General features: G+C 41.8%; 1 long non-coding RNA gene across 1 annotated transcript; it reads right to left on the bottom strand.

The window, feature by feature from the left end:
- Positions 1-4,236: 4,236 nt before the first annotated feature.
- Positions 4,237-10,895, bottom strand: LOC124859664. Its single transcript, XR_007036167.1, has 3 exons — positions 10,813-10,895; positions 4,594-4,644; positions 4,237-4,321 (listed from the first exon to the last, which is right to left on the bottom strand). It is a non-coding gene; the product is annotated as an uncharacterized LOC124859664 (long non-coding RNA).
- Positions 10,896-11,471: the final 576 nt, after the last annotated feature.

Below are 11,471 nucleotides of genomic sequence, written 5' to 3'. Positions count from 1 at the left end.
GGTCATGAAAGAGTACATTGAGGATTCTTTAGCATCTGGGATCATTCGTCCGTCTACCTCCCCTGTTGGCGCCGGATTCTTCTTCGTGGGTAAGAAGGACGGCACATTAAGATCTTGTATTGATTATAGAGGATTGAATCAAATCACTATTAAAAATAAATACCCACTACCACTTATTGATTCCATACATGAACAATTACATTCTGCCAAGATCTTCACTAAACTCGACCTGCGCAATGCTTACCATTTGGTCCGGATCCAAGAGGGTGATGAGTGGAAAACAGCTTTCAAAACCCCCCTAGGATATTTTGAGTGTTTGGTTATGCCTTTCGGGTTGACTAATGCACCCGTTATTTTCCAGGCTCTTATTAATGATGTTCTTCGTGACTTTCTCAACCTCTTTGTTTTCGTTTATCTGGATGACATTTTGATTTTTTCCCAGGACATAGAACAACATCGCCAGCATATCAGAACAGTTCTCCAGAGGCTTTTTGAGAATCAACTCTTTGTTAAAGCCGAAAAGTGCGAATTCTGTGTCACATCTGTGTCTTTTTTGGGTTTTATTTTTGAGGCAGGCAGGTACAGAACTGATCCTGAGAAAACCAAGGCAGTGGCAGAGTGGCCTACTCCAACTGATCGCAGGCAACTTCAAAGGTTCTTGGGATTTGCACATTTTTATAGGAGGTTTATAAGGAACTACAGTCAGGTCACTGCACCTCTCACTCAACTCACCTCCTCTCTGAAAACGTTCCATTGGACTTCTGAGGCAGAAAGAGCATTTGGGGAATTAAAGTCTCTATTTTCTTCAGCACCCATATTGACCCATCCTGATCCATGTGCACAATTTATTGTAAAGGTTGATGCTTCTGACATTGGAATAGGGGTTATTCTATCTCAACGGTCTCATCTGGATGATAAGGTACATCCATGTGCCTATTTTTCTCGTCGCATGTCTCCAGCAGAGCAAAATTATGATGTGGGTAACCGTGAACTGTTAGCCATCAAGTTGGCGCTTGAGGAATGGCGGCATTGGTTAGAGGGTACTGAAATCCCTTTTCTCATTTGAACTGATCATAAGAACCTCTCCTACATTCAAAATGCCAAGAGACTTAACCCCAGACAAGCCCGTTGGTCTCTGTTTTTTGCTCGTTTTCATTTTTCTATCTCCTACAGACCCGGTTCCAAGAACATTAAGCCTGACGCTCTCTCTCGCCAGTTCTCTCATTCTGACCAACTCAAGACTGAAGCTTCCATCCTACCGGATTCTTGTATTGTGGGCGCCCTCACCTGGGCCATTGAAAAGGACATCAGGGAGGCACAGAGGTCCGAACCTGACCCAGGTACTGGCCCAGTGGGCAAGCTGTTCGTTCCCAACTCTGTCGTCAATAAAGTTCTGGATTGGGTGCACAACAATAAATTGACTTGTCATCCTGGGGTGACTCGTATGATCACATTTACCAAAAGGTATTTCTGGTGGCCGACTATGAACCTCAACATTGAAGATTTTGTTGCAGCTTGTCCCACATGTGCTCGAAACAAGAACACTAATCAACCCCCTGCTGGTCTTCTTCAACCTCTGCCCACCCCTGGTCCCACATTTCCGTTGATTTCATCACTGGTCTCCCGCCATCTGACGGTAACACAGTCATCCTTACTGTTGTTGACAGATTCTCTAAAACAGCCCATTTTGTTCCTTTACCCAAGCTTCTGTCTGCATTGGAGACTGCCCAACTCCTGGTTCTCCACGTTTTCCGCATTCATGGCATACCTTTGGACATTGTTTCTGACCGAGGCCCGCAGTTCATCTCGCAAGTTTGGAAGGAGTTTTGCAAAGCTCTTGGTGCCTCCGTAAGTCTTTCGTCTGGATACCACCCCCAATCTAATGGACAGACAGAAAGATGCAACCAGGAACTTGAAGTTGCCTTGAGGTGTTTAATAAATGACAACCCCTCTTCTTGGTGCAAACATCTCACATGGATCGAATATGCTCACAACACACATACTTCCTCTGCTACTGGTTTGTCCCCCTTTGAGGCTTCACTGGGCTATCTACCCCTGCTGTTTCCCAGTGTTGAATCTGACATCCTGGTCCCCTCTGTTCAGCATTATGTTTTCAGGTGTCGTAGGATCTGGCAACAGACCAGGAGGACCCTCCTACGCACCCTGGAACAAAATAAGAGGTTCGCTAACCGTCACCGTTCTGCTGCACCTGTCTACCGCATCAATCAGAGAGTCTGACTTTCCACCAGGAATATTAAATTAAAAGATACTTCTAGAAAGTTGGCCCCCCGTTTTCTTGGCCCTTTTCTCATCGAGAGGATCATCAACCCATCTGCGGTGAGACTCAAACTACCATCTTCCATGCACATTCACCCTATTTTCCATGTTCCCCAGATCAAGCCAGTCTCGGAAAGCCCCCTGAGTCCTCCCACCAAGCCCCCTCCTCCTGCTCGACTCATTGATGACCACCCTGCATATACGGTCAATCGTATCCTGGATGTTCGGCGTAGGGGGCGTGGTTTTCAATATCTTGTGGATTGGGCAGGATATGGACCTGAAGAGAGAACCTGGGTTCCCCGTTCTCACACCCTGGACCCTGCTCTCATCACGTCCTTTTACAAACGCCATCCTGAAAAGCGTTCTGGATTGCCTGGAGGCAATCGTTGAGGGGAGAGTACTGTAGGATCTCTGCTCCTCCCCTTCTGGTTGGTTCTGGCAGCTCATTGTCTGCAGCTGCAACGCATTCTCCTAATGAGCTCATGGGCTTCTTAAGATAGCTGCTGATACAGACCTTTGCTGGAACATAACCTCAGTTATGTGGACTCCTGTCTGTCTGCCTATCCGTCTGCCTGCCTGTCGACCTGCCTATCTGCCTACCTGCCTGCCAACATCTAGTAATACTCCCTCCTAAGGACTGCACTGTAAATATTCTCATCACCAGTACTCTCTCTCTCTCTCTCCTTGGATTCCTGGGTTTACCTCCTCCTCCTCTGGCTTCTGGACAACTCCAACTCAAGATTCCTTAAACAAAGTCTACAGTAGAAATAAACCTAATTTACCATCTTATCCTGTGTGCTGAGTCTGTTTTGTCCTCTGGTTTTGTTCTAATTCGACTATTTAAGCAATTCATGATACGTCTACATTCTCTATCTGCATATTACGGGTTGCTTTGGGGTCGTGAAATGGTAAGAATGAAATCTGATGGCAGTTGTATTAATTAGTAATTTGAACGACTACACAAAATATAACCAATTTCAGCAAAAATCACATCAAGATCTGCAGTGTGAAAGAAGCCTTTTAAAATAAAGAAATTACTTAAATAGAAGCTGTCTGACAACATGAAGTAGACTAAAAGATCTCAAAAAGCGACACACCATGGCCCAATTTTAAGAAATTTAAGAACAGATGAGAAACAAAATCATTGAACTCTATTTGACTGGAAAGGGCTACAAAGCCAAGTGTTAGGGACTCCAGTGAAGCACAATGAGATCCTGTGTTCACAAATGGAAATGCATGGAGCTGGTGTTAATTTTTTTTACTACACATATGAGGAAAATGTTTCAGAAAACAACATAAAATCTAATAAATGATGATAATAACTAAAATCGTCAAAATTTTCATCATTGAAAAAAACAAGACAAAATTATTTACAAAATTATCCATCCATCTTCTATACTCGCCAATCCATCCACTCTTCCTGCTATGGGTACTGTCTGAATGCGGGGGAAGCAAGTTCTTAACATGACACCTGTCCCTACCCCAAGCAGATATTTGACAGGAGCTGTTGGACACTGTCATGATTTGTGGGTATTTTTGGGTTCTTATTATTATTATTCTTGAGAGGTTTTGAATCATGCTTTTGTTATTTTCCTGGTCATGCTTTAGTTTTGTCTTCATGTTTTGTCAAGTTAGGATCTGGTTATGCTTTAGTTTTATGGTTTACTAGTTGTGTTTAAGTTTGTATTCAAGAGTCTCTGTTTTGCTCCAGCCACGTTTTGTTCTGTCCTGTCTGTCAATCATCTTCATTCGGTTCACCTGCACCTAGCATTCAGTCTCCTCTTCTTGCTCCATATATACACATCTGTTCTGTTCATTCCTCGTGGAAACATTTTGGATCACTCTCTCTGTTCATGTCTTGTCCTTGGATCATGCCAAGCCTGTCTTGCCAGCCTGCCCATGTCTGTTTTTGCCTTCATCGTCTGTAGTAAGTTTTGTTAGTTAAATCATTTCACTTACAGTCATGCTGCCTGCTCGTCTGCATTCCGAGGTCCTCCGCTACACAAACCCTGACAGACACCTTGGACTGGTCTGCAGCGGGACGCTGTCAGACCAAATGAAAAAAAGTTTATCTTTTAGAGGATAGGATCGAACACATGGGAATGTTTAACATCAAGTGTAAAGGAACAGTAAGCGTGGTTAGAAACACAACCTTAAAAAACAGACACAAGAAAGCAGGCTGTCCTAAGACCAGTTTAGGGGTGTAAAGGTAGGCCTGCCTCATTCGTGAACTACTGATTCATTTTACAAGTCTATGAACTAAAATAATTACTGACTGGTGTTAATGTTATTATGAGAGAATTACTTGTTATCTACCAGAGGATCTTCCATTGATCTGCATGAAGCTGATCTCAGTTTATGTAGATCCTGTAAATAACCAGAAGTGGCAATGAATAATCAATAACTTGATTTTAGCTCAAGCTATGTCCTTTGATCACCGGTGATGGGATTATCTGCCTGTGTCACTAAAACTAATCAAATTAGTTAAATTCTGTGGCAGCAACTGTAATTCTCACTAGTGACCACAAGATGGCACTAAACTCCTGTCTGCTGCAGATAAATTCCTGTTGCAACTGCAATTCACTCAATGGCCACCAGACGGTAGTGTTGTTCCTCCCTGACTGGGAGAGTGTTAGTTACAGCTGTAGTTAAACCAGAGGCCGACATGATGCCTCCTACTGTGCCAGGAATTGTTGGTTGCTCCGGCAACAAGCTGACTGCGCTACAGCTTTAAGCCAGCATGGGTTGCTTTGACAAGCTGGCAATTTACGTTGAATTTCATCATAAACTACACAAAACGTCCACCTCGCATCCACCAAAGCACCTTAGAAAAACTATTATTACTATTAGGAGTATATTATTACTTCTGTGCAGTAGAATTGAGCCAATATTAGTCAAGATACATCATCCAGCTTACAACTGCAAAATGTTACCTAATCTCACAACAGTGTTTCCAGGATATCACAAATGTGTTACTTCGTGCAATAGTGGTATCTATCATTTTAAGGCCCACCCAGGGATGCCAATAATGTAAGGATTATGATTATGAATTAATATTCATCAAGAATTATAATTTAAAATCATAATTTGAAAAAAATGTATTTCTTAACCAAAAATCATTACTTATGATTAGAAATCAGAGATGTCCTCTGGTGTTGTGATTAAGGGCTCAAAGCTCTTTTATAATTACAAATTATTAACCAAAACCACCAACTGTCACTCTTTATTCAACCACTTCACCAAAAGTGGGGGAACTTCGACCTTGTTTTGACAGATAAATCACTCTTGCACGAAATAAACACAAACGCTTCTCTTAATTATATATATATCAAGATTTATTGAAGCCAAATAATCCTGATATGCCATTATTCTGGCCCAAAAACCTTCACCTAACTAACAGGCACAATTCTACACAAAGGGAATAAAAATGACTACCTAACAATAATAATAAAAGAAAAACATATATGCGCATTTAGTGTGTTTGAAGATCAAACCAGTAGTTTTATGGACAAAATGTGTAATTTGGGTTAAATGGAAAGAAATCCTCCTGGTGTGCAGCGATCAGCTGACAAAACGGTGGGGCCACGCCCATTTAGCCACAACCAGCTGAACGCCCCAAATCTTGACAAAGGGTCATAAACTCTGAGGCGGGAACTCAGTGGAAAATCTCCAGCAATAAAACTGGAATAAAGAGTGGTCAGACCACGAGGTTTAGACTGCAGTTGCTTTGAATGAAAAACTGAAAAACTTTTAAAAGTCCAACTTCTAACTCCTGGCTGATTTGAGATCAGCCGGACAAAACATTAACCACGCATGATTCAGCAGCGCTTGCGCACCAAATCAAATCACAGCTCAACATAACATAATTCAATCAGTATTGCATGCAACAAGTTAATACCTGAGATTAACTACTGGTGATCCTACATCACCTTAACTGCCTCATCCTGCCCAGACCTCTAAATGCACCTATCCGGTTTAATATGAAAAGAACAAAATTATTTTGATGTTGATTTCTGTTCTCCACCGGTTGAGGATGGATCAGGTCTGAAGAAAAAGGAGGGGAGGGGGATCACGCATCCGTGATCAAATTAAAGAAAAAAAAATGGTAATTTCTCATCCGTCCAGGAGGGGAAAAGATGAACCGTTAGTCGACTGCATTACACAAGGAGGAAAACTAATCTCCTTGGACATAGAACCTCTGTGGGTTTCCACCTGCGCTGGGTGTCGGCGCGGTCTTCGATTGGTAAATAAATCTCCTGATCTTCTTGTATCAGACAGATTTCCATCTTTCAAGCTCTTCCAGGAATGGCCTTGTGAAGCAAAAGTTTGCCAGCGAGCTTTTGTCTCTCCAGATATGCGCCTCTGTTGCGCTGTCCTGTGAGACAGGAGGGAAATGGCAACGAAACTCTGCAACTCAGCCGGTTTATACTCCCAGTGACATCAGAGCTGCGATGTTTGTTGTGCTGCGCATGTCAAAATGTGCCAAGACACAAAATGATAAAATACGACAAAACACTAAAAGCTACGGTGGCCGGGAGGTGTAAACCAACATACCAATATCTGAAACACTTTTACAAGTCTTTTTACATTTAAGAAAACACATTTACATTTGAGAAAACACTTTTATAAGTCGCCAAACTCATTTACAGATGACAAAATTTTACGGAAAGGGAATGCACCAACTCCAGCGCTGACCCGGAAGTGATAACGGGAGCGCTCATGGTGAAACAAGGACAGCAATTGAGTGGCGTTTGCCTCGTTTTCGGAACAACTCCTTCAGTTGTTTAGATACTGCACTGCAATTGTAACGAATAATTCGGGGGACCCGAAATTTCAGTCGGAGACAACAGGTAAGATTCAAAAGATTTATTGAAAGCCCCAGGAGATGATTGGCAGGAAACAACCAGCTGTAGGCTCAGGAACCTCTGAGGGCCGACAGACAGGTTAGTGGCTGAGCAGAGTACTGAGAATAGTGACAAACTCAGAATAAAAGCCATTAACCTTTTCAAAATCCACTGAGAGATAAGGAAACTGAATTTCAGCTCCTCAGTGTGATGATCCAGTGACAGCAGTACAACGTCACGCGGGCTCTCAGGTTTTACTCCCAGTGAGTGAGTAGAGTGCGGTAGTCAGGGGACTGGGTCAAACCTTGGGAAGCAGATTCAGGCGACAGGATCTGAGGGAGAGGCTGGAATCATTGGTCAGAGCACAGAAGCAAGATCATGAACGGGCAGGCAGAGTCAGGCAGATAGATCCAGGGGTTTGGCAGAGAGTGGTAGTCAGGAGGCAGAAGCAGGGTTGATGTCCAGAATTCAGAAGCCAAGAGACTAGCTGACGTGGGCAAAGCAGAGTAGAGAAATCCAGGGGGCATAAACGAGATCAGAATCAGGCAGGCAGACAAGGAGGGAACGCTGAACATTTACTCACACAAGGCTTTCGATAATCTGGCGCTGTTTGTCTGCCAGAGTACTGCTTATACAGCCAGGTGAACAGGTGGAGCTGGTGAGGCATTGATTAGGGAGCAGGCGGGGATGGAGCAGGTGAAAGCAATCCTCCTAATAGCTGCTGCAGCACAGAGAAGATCAGCAGGCAGACAGAGATGAGGCAGACAAACAGTGCAGAATCATAACAGCAATAGGTGTGACCGTTGCATATAGTCATCCTTAAAACATATTTCAAGTGCTAAGAGATCACAAATGATCGTACAATAAAACATGTGTTGGACCACTTGTTTGCTGAATATTGGACCATTTGCACGTTGCTGGACGCCACTATGCCTTTCCAACGTAATCGGCCATTTTGTACCGCAGGATAATCTGCTCCTACAATTCCCAGTGGGCACTGCGGCTGATAAGACGGGGGCGTCCCAGTTCCGATGTCACAGCAACTATATAACGGACTATGAGGCTCCCCACCAACGCCTTCAGCTTGGGACCTAGACACAGTTACCAGCATCCAAAGAAGAGGTCCCACGTGGATTTAATTCATTCTCTTCGTTGGCCAACGAGAAAACTAAGTGAATTAAGCTTACAGGAATAAGAAGGCTTATAAGTTTTCACTTTGCCAATCGAAGACGTGAGTTTAACACGTAACCAAAAAACCACAGAGTTTCAAGGAGACGGATTGCCACTCTTGTTTTTGTTCCAGTTGACTGCTGACGGTCAGATCATATTTTCCCCTTTTGCCAAGGAGGCCAGAGGATGGAGATTGACCGCTCTTCTTGGAGTTTAACTGCGGATGCGCAGTAACTCCCCCCCCCCTCTCTCACTCGCTGCCCCAAAAGGAAAACTTCAACAAGTAAAATCCACCCTTTTATTTTTATAGCGTGGAATAGCGTGGGCAGGGTAGAGTAGGTTTTAGTGCAAGTTAGAATGGCCACTTATGGTCTAATGGGTTCTGAATTGTATGTGCATACCATTATTTTGAAACTTGATTGCTGTTGGACTCTGAAGCCGCCGCGCTTCTCAAGTTGTGTTTTTACTGTGTGACACCTGGCGCAGCTGCACTGTTAAAATTGGACTGCTATAATAACTTTATGATGAAAATCAACCATTTTCTTTGTCGTCGACACTTCATGTTTTATTAGTTGCCGGCAAAAGGTTTACAACCCTTTGTGTGCGTGGACCCCCAGTGGTGGGGAATATTTTATGGCTCACAGTAATTGAGCTACACTTTCTGGCGGGCCATTCCCCAAAACTCCGCTCCGCGTCACATTATCACTTGTTTGCCATAACTGCTGGTTTGATTCCATACACACCCACTGCTGTCTGTTTTGTTTTGTTTAGTTAGATATTTTACCCCTTTTGTGTAGAACTTTGCATGTTTGATTAGGTGAAGATTATTGAATCGTACTGTATCAGGGCTGTTGATTTAATAAATATTCACATAGATAAAGACAAAGCGTTTGTTTTTATTTTGTGCAAGAGTGATTTGTCAGTCAAAATAAGGTCAAAGTTCCACATGTTTCGTCAGAAACGGTTGATTAAACAGTGACATCTAATAATAATTACCAACTATTACCGAGAATTTGATAATTGTAATTATCAAAGGCTTTGAGCCACAATTACAACACCAGGGGACATCTCTGGTTTCGATTCATAAATGAGGATTTTTGGTTAAGAAATTAATTTTCTCAAATTATGATTTTTAATTGTATTTCTTGATAAATATTAATTAATCAATAATAATAATCCTAACACATGATATTGTTAATATATTTGCCATCTTCGTAAAAGATAAATGGAATGTCTAAAACTGACATGCTTTAATTTTGAAAGTCCACATCAGATCTTGATTAAATTCGATTAGTCGAATCTGGAACTGTTCTCTTGTCATCTTGAAGTGAGAGTTATCACTGGGAACAAACCGTTTTGTTGCAATAAACACAGAAACTTAGGGAAAATAAACGTAAAACGACTTATTTTTAAGGCCTTTAATTTTGAAATTCCACATCAGATGTTGCTGACATTTAATAAGTGACATCTGAGGGTGTCCTGTCAGTCTGAAGTGAGAGTAATCACTGGAAACAATCCGTTATCTTGCTATAAACATAGTAATGTCTAAAATGTCTTATTTTTTAGGGCTTTAATTTTGAAATTTCACTTTAGATGTGGGTGAAATTAAATGAGTGACATTGGTAAGGGTTCTGTCAACGTGACGTGAGACTGGTCACTGGAAACAATTTTGTTTTAATAAGCGTGGAAGCTTAGGGAATATCAATCGACATTCACAAATAATGAACACACAAATTACCACATATAACAGTGACAAAAACTAAAATGTCATATCTACATATTCGCGGGTGGACTTTTAAATATCTAATATAAATAACAGCAACAATGACATCAATCACCACGAATCAGTTCCTTTAAAAAATATTGCTTTTACTAAGATCTCAGCAAGCGCCACTGCCGTGATTCATGATGTTTTCGCGCACAACAAAACCGCGTGAGGGCTGATTTGACCATCATTTTCAAAGTGAACGCAGCCGGCTTGACCGGAGTAAAACATAGGCAGCTGCCATGGCAGCATCCTGGAGGCATTTACAGCTGATCTGGCCCCCTTTGGCATGTGGCAACCTGTGGCACCCGCGTGGCCAGGGACTCCACAGAGTGGCAGCGTGTTTCTAAAAAATTAATATTATTTTCTGTGAGTAACAATTCACAGTAACCATTCATGATCTATAATAAACCAACTGTTTGTGGAATGTCTCTTCATCATCCTTTCAGCACATTATACATACACATAAAGCTATTTATGACATAGTTTCCATCTCAAGTAAATACAGCTACCTTATATTATGGGTCTAACACTGTTTATTAAATAAAAACCAATAATGACATTGTCATTTGAAAGGAATTACTGAATAACAGTCAATAGCTAATAACTATAATGACAACCTGTCACGGTGAGGTTTTGGGGAGGACCAAAGCGCAGACAAGAGCTTGGCAGCAGCATTCCGAATAATCATCAGCTTTATTCAAAGTTACAAGCGTAACAAAATCACTGCAGGTAAACCAGAGATCCAAAACTTACATCTGCAGGAACATTGAAATACATGGCAGTAGAGTGTAGACCCGAGTTGTGCAACGAGAGGAACCAGCAAAGGACAATGAAACAAAACCAACTAATATACTGAGGGACAACAAAGGCAGGTAATCAAAGGAACTAAGAACAGGTGAGACAAGGAGGCAGGGAGGCAGAGGGACCAGGTGAACCGAATAAAACTAAGCATGAGGAAAGGGACTAATTAACACAACAGTGAGCAGACCTAATTGAAACTATAGACCAAGATAAATAAAGCATAAAAATCAAGAATAAACATGAACTAAAGGAAACTGAGAAAACGGAGGGAACACAACAACCTAATAACTAGCAACACCATAAAGAAACCCTGACTACAAAAGTAAACAAACCTAAAGCACACTGACTGAATAGACCAGAAGGGAAGCAGAGAACATGACTAAAATGTAAACAAACAAAATATAAACAATAAGTAAACACAACTTAACAGAGGGCTGGAGAATACAGCTAAACTAGAGGAACTAAATGAGAAAGGACTACAACTAGGAAAGAAACTAACACAGAGAAAATAAGACTAGTAACCTAGTAGAATATAAAAGAGGACAAATACCAAACCATAAATAAACACAAAGACACTAAATGGGAAACTGAACTAGGAAATACAAGGAAAC

This window comes from Girardinichthys multiradiatus, chromosome 22 (assembly GCF_021462225.1).
Source record: "Girardinichthys multiradiatus isolate DD_20200921_A chromosome 22, DD_fGirMul_XY1, whole genome shotgun sequence".
In the NCBI taxonomy this organism is placed as follows: Eukaryota; Metazoa; Chordata; class Actinopteri; order Cyprinodontiformes; family Goodeidae; genus Girardinichthys; species Girardinichthys multiradiatus.
The sequence above is the reverse complement of the archived record's forward strand: the minus strand, read 5'-3'. Positions and strand labels throughout refer to the sequence as shown.